We start from the raw sequence: 6,000 nt of genomic DNA on the forward strand, positions 1-6,000 counted from the left end.
TTGTTGAAAAATGCTTTTAATTTACAAATTCATTTTGACTATGCTAAGAATGATACTGCTTTATCCTGATCCGAGCCCTATATTTTTATCTAGAAATGAAAGAAACATTTATTCACATTTAAGTGATTATACTTAATATTTATGTTGCGCATAAAATAAAACTATAAAATTTTGAAGAGGTTGAAAAAATGAATTTAATTGATATAGAATAAAGAGAGTTGATAAAAAATCAATCGTTATGAGCCAATGGGCCAGATCGAGTTTGAAACGCGTCGTGCACATGCATAGTAATTGACCAATTTGCAATTCTCGATCGAGGAGAGCACCGATTCGCAAGATAAGCTGGCCTTAAGATACAAGCCGGCCCCTTCGATTTCTATCAGACTTTACAAATTCATTTGTTCTGAATATAAATGTTGATTTTTCGCTTTGAAAAACGGAATTCTGAAATAAAGGGAATATTGAAAATTTCTGGGAAAATTGTCAATATGTTTAAATCCCTTGAAAGACATAGCATTATCTGGAAATCTTATTTTTTTTTCTAATCCTATGGCGAAACCTATGGTGAAATGCCTTGAACTATTTGAAATTCCGCAAATCCATAGAAATCCTTAGATAAGAAGTTCTCTGAAAATCCTTTGAAATCCCTTGGTCTTTTAAATTTCGATATCCTAAGATACCTTCTTCAAATCATTTGAAATCTTCGAAAATCCTATAGTCTTTTATACCCACGGATCATGCTAAATCAATTGTTTTATGAACTAATCGACTTTTTAACTTGAAAACTTAAATCTTTCATTGAAAAAGCGAGTCGCTGCTAGTCCTTTATCATGAGTACATACACCGTGAGATGACTCCACTTCACTATTTATGGAACTGTGAACATTTTTCTTTGACTAATGTGGGTTTAGAATGACTGCATGAATTAAACCACAAACAGTGATAACGGGCGGCTGCATCCGACTTTATTAGAAGTACTAGCATTTACATCGAAGTTTAGGCAGGGGATAGGAAAACTGCAGAAAACGACCTCCGCCGAGTTCAGTCGGTTTTTCGAGACTCGAATTTAAAGGCAGACATTCGACTTTAGACATCGAATACACACAATCATCTTCAGCTTGAAGCCTCACGCTCGAAATTATTCAAAATGCATAGAACGCACAACCCGGTGATAAGGTCGCAGGTGGTCACTCATCAGAGTTCTATCCGCGCTCGAAATGGCTTGACATCTGGACTCTTCCACAATCGAGATTCATCGTGCAGATAACGCATTCGGTTTGAAAACCTTTTGAAACAGTTTTAACCTCGATAAATTCCCCACAAGAATCGAATAAAATCTCATATAGTCGTAAAACATCTTTGAATCTGTATCGTATCTCAGATATATGTACCTCCGAATTCCATAAAATCTTGAATTCTTATAAACCCACTGAAACCTCAGCAATTTTTTTAGATCCCTTTAAATATATAGAAATTTCTTATAATCATAATAAATTTTTTTATTTATTTTGAAATCCTTTGCAATTTTTTGAAACTCAAGAAAATTATTTGAAACTTCTTATAAATTTGGAAATATCTTTAAAATTCCCGGATTTAAAACAATCAAAACTCTTCAATCCTTTAAAATTCCTCGGAAATGAAAACCTCTTACATCTTTTGAAAGGCCTAGTAATCCCATAAATAACAAGTAAAAAACCATACATTACATCTTGAAATCAACATTTTTTTAAAAATGACAAAATCTTTGAAATCTTCTAACACCCCTTAAAATTTCATGAAATCTGGTTAAATTCTTTGAAATGCCTTAAAATATTTTTAAATATCCTGAAAGCTCTTACATGTTTTGAAGTTTGTGAAATCCACTGAAGTATTAAAAAAACCTTGAAATCTTGTAATATAACATTACAAAAGGGTTTGAAATTTCTGATAAAGGAACACGCACATTTCTTAAAGAAAAGTGATTTCGGTTAATTTGGTTGAATTTGCTATATGTTTTGTATCTCAGCGACCTGAACAAATTTGTATTTATTCCAGTGTATTTATTAAATTGATTAGGCCATTAGCCTATACGAATGAGTTTCGAGTTAACGTTCGAAAGTAATTTAAAGTGTAAATACAGAAGAATACTACGTTACGAACTAATTATATAAATCATTCATCCCCCATAAGATCTCTTATTGCAGAGATATTCACAAAACATCGATATAATTTTCTGACGTCGGAATCGGCTTCTGCGTTTAGAATATTTAATATTTGTTCGCTCGCACTAATGTCTAATGTCTGATCTATTAACCATTTTCTAGCCTCAGCGTACATTGGACATTCATGATTATGATCAATAGAGATACCTCGAGCTTCATTAGCATAAAAAAGCGACCCCTTTTTACGACGCTGTAAATGAAAAGAGCGTAGAATTCCACATCCGAATATGAGCTTGACCATAATCTTGAGATCAAATGTTAAGGTTAGTTCAAGGTCAAAAGCTTATTTGGATACTGTCACGATGTTGGCATCAATATTTTCACTTGTAATCGTATTATACCTTTTAAACCACATCGATCTTCTTGGATCCTGGAAGCAAGAGAACACTGTTTTGACGTAGCTCATTAAATAATTGTAAGTTTGTACAACAAAATATAGTGGTTTAGTTATTTTGTTTTAGATCAAGTATAAATACTTTCTTTATGAACCTATTTATTAATATGTTAGCACCACCGCGCGGGAACGTTTGAGACAGGAAGACGTTGCTAAGTTTCCTCGATTACATCTTCAATATTTACGTCAACTGGCGATCGGCCCATACCAACTTGAGTTAGCTCCTTCATATGTTCAGGACAAATTCGAACATGAGAGTACCGCTATTATCGAACTTGATAAAAACAGAGATGACCAGGCTTTTGTGAGGATCAGAATTTACTCTAGATTTAGAAACGCTACTCGTCACAATTATGGATAACTTTTCGAGTAGGAGAAGTTGAAAACGATCAACAGGGAAACGGAGACGGATATATGTTAGAATATTATTGCACCTGCAAAGCTGGAGCAAAAACTTTGGGTTGTTGTGCTCATGTTGCGAGTATTTTGTAGTTCCTCGACTAGGCTCGACACCAACAGCACATAAAATATTCCAGTATAGTGCTTCTCCTATATATTCAGGATGCCGGAAATAGGAATAATGGTGACGATGGTGCCGGAATAGGAGAATTTATAGTCGATGGTGAAGAATAGACATTTGTTGAATGGAAAAATATACTAGAAAGGACTTAGTTGTGACTACGTTATGGTATTAATAATCGCGAAATTGACTCTACAGTACACTGAAATACAAACAAATATAAAACTTTTCACAACTTCGCGATCCGAAATCAGAAAAAAATAATACTGATTAACTCTATAACTGTAAAGATTGAAAGAATGACGATGACTAAGGAGTTAAGTGCGACTTTGCAACCTTCGCGTGGTGAACTCTGGGTAATGCTAATGCAAGCGGCAATGGTCAGCCGTTTTGATGTATTTCAGAGTAATGCAAACATGATTCTGAAATTCAACAAGGTCATGGTCACCCTAACTATTTACTATTGTCTTGAATTTACGGTAAAACTTAAATCAGAATGTAGAATTCTACGCTAATTTCATTTGCGGCGTGATAAAAAGGGGTTGCTGTTGAAAAAAACAATTTGACCTTGAGATGTTTCTTTTTCTTTAACCTTAACTTGATGTCAAAGTCTGAAATACTCCTTGTATTTGAGTTGAACAGCAATTATTCTATTTAAAATTTTATAATACACATTATTTTTAAGAGAGCTAATACCCGATGATACTCACTTCAGCGGACCTTATCTCGGAACCCGGGAGGTTTCGGGCAGTGCGCCCACGGAGACATTTGTTCGAGATGCCGAGCTACGCAACATAGAACAAATTCAGCCGAATTAACCGAAACACCTTTTCCAAGTAGAGTCAATAGCCGATCAAGCAGAGCAAATACCGGGTGCTACTGACTGCAGCGGGCCTAATCTCGCAACCCGGAGGGTTTTGGGTTTTGCCACCATGGAGACATTTGTTCAGGACGTTGAGATACAAAACATATAGCAAATTCAACCAAATTAAGCGAAACCACTTTTCCTTAAGAAATGTGCGTGGTTCTTTGTTAAATCTCTTGCAATTTTCTATAATCCTACGAAATTCTTTAAAATCGCATGAAATTCCTCAGAATCTTTTTAACTAATACGCTGTAATCTTTAAAAACCTTAAAAAATTAAAATCCCTCAAATTTGGTGAAATTCCTAGAAATCTTTTGAAATTCAGTAAATCATCTATAAGTCTATATTATCTTCTAGAATTCCTTTAAAAATGTTGAAATCTGTGAAATCCTCTGAGGCATGATGAAATCTGTATAAATCCGTTTGAATCCCTGGATTGTTCCTTCAAAATTGTATTCCGTTTCACTTACTTTCTGCAGTTTTGTAGACATTTTTTTAAATTCCTTGGAATCCTTTCATATCCTTGATGCCCTTTTGAAATCCCCAGAAATCTTTGATACCCTTTTAAAATTCCTAGAACTCTTCGAAAATCCTGTACAACATATCAGCATTTAAAATATTTTTTAAATTCCTTTAATAATGTTTAAATCTTTGAAATCATTTGAGACGCTATAAAATCCAAGACAATTCATAAAAATCCCTTGAAATACCTAGAAGTCCCTTGGAATTGTATTATATTTCCTTTACTGCCTAAAAGACTCTAGACAAATTTGGAATACCTTTGAGATCTTTGGCATCCTTTTATATTTTCTTGAAATTTTCTAAATCTTTTTTAATCTCTTGGAATCTTTTAAAATAATTAATTCTCTCATATCCTTAAAAATGCATTGATTTTTTTAAATCTATAAAATACTGTAAAATCGCGTAGATTTGTTAAAACCCCTTGACACGCCTAGGAATATTTTTAAAATACTCTGAAAGCTTTGAAACCCTATAATCTACAATTCAAATTTCTGAAAACTGTTAAAATCCTTTAAAACCCTTTGAAATCTGCTAAAATCTGGTGAAATTTTTGAAAATTCTTTGATAGAGTTTGAAAATGTATCAAATATTTAAAGCTTTTGAAATTTTGAAGATCCTAAAATGCTTCCAAATTTTGATTTTTAAAAGACAGATGGTATTTTAACCAAACCTAGTAAAGATGTTTGAAAATATGTTCAAATTGAAAGTAAAAAAATAGTTTTATTAGCCAGCAATTTAAGGGTCCGTCTATTACAAATACTTGGTTTAGGCATAAAATGATCCACATGTACACCTGGTCTAAAGGAAATAGCCGCAGTATAATTGACTTTGTTGTTGCGGATGAAAGACTTAGAAAGTTAGTCAAAGATACAAGGGTCATGAGGGGTCTTGAATGCAATACTGATAATTACCTTCTGATCTCAAAAATTAACTTAGGTCGGGGTTGGAGAAAAAAAGAGACCCAAGCAAGCAAAACAAACGCAAATCAAAATTGAGAACCGACAGAAACCGGATGTGCGAATAGATTTCCAAAATAAGATAATCGAAAGCATGGATAGGGCAACATGGGAGGACCGTATAAAAAACAAAGATTTAGAGGGCGCCTGGACAATGTTACAGGATATCCTTGTTAGATGCACGATCGAAGTGTGTAGTACCGCAATTGTAGGAAGAATGTCTGGTGATGCGTGGTGGAATGATGAAATTCAGGCTGCCCAAAAAGCAAAAAGAGAAGCGTACAAGAGAACTTTGAACATCGCAGGTCTTAGCAATGAGGAAATAAGTAGACATAGAAATGATTATAGACGCGAAAACAGGATACTTAAATGATTAGTTAAAGAAAGTAAAGATACTATGTAAAGATACTATGTAACAAAAATAAAAAATTTCTCAGTCATTGGGATGTAATTGTTATTTCCTAGTCTGTTATGTCTTAAAAATATGGAAACCACCTGATATTCCTCGGAAACTTTGCTTTTGTGACCAGGACAATGAGATT

Source organism: Belonocnema kinseyi, chromosome 6 (genome assembly GCF_010883055.1).
Source record: "Belonocnema kinseyi isolate 2016_QV_RU_SX_M_011 chromosome 6, B_treatae_v1, whole genome shotgun sequence".
Taxonomy (NCBI): Eukaryota; Metazoa; Arthropoda; class Insecta; order Hymenoptera; family Cynipidae; genus Belonocnema; species Belonocnema kinseyi.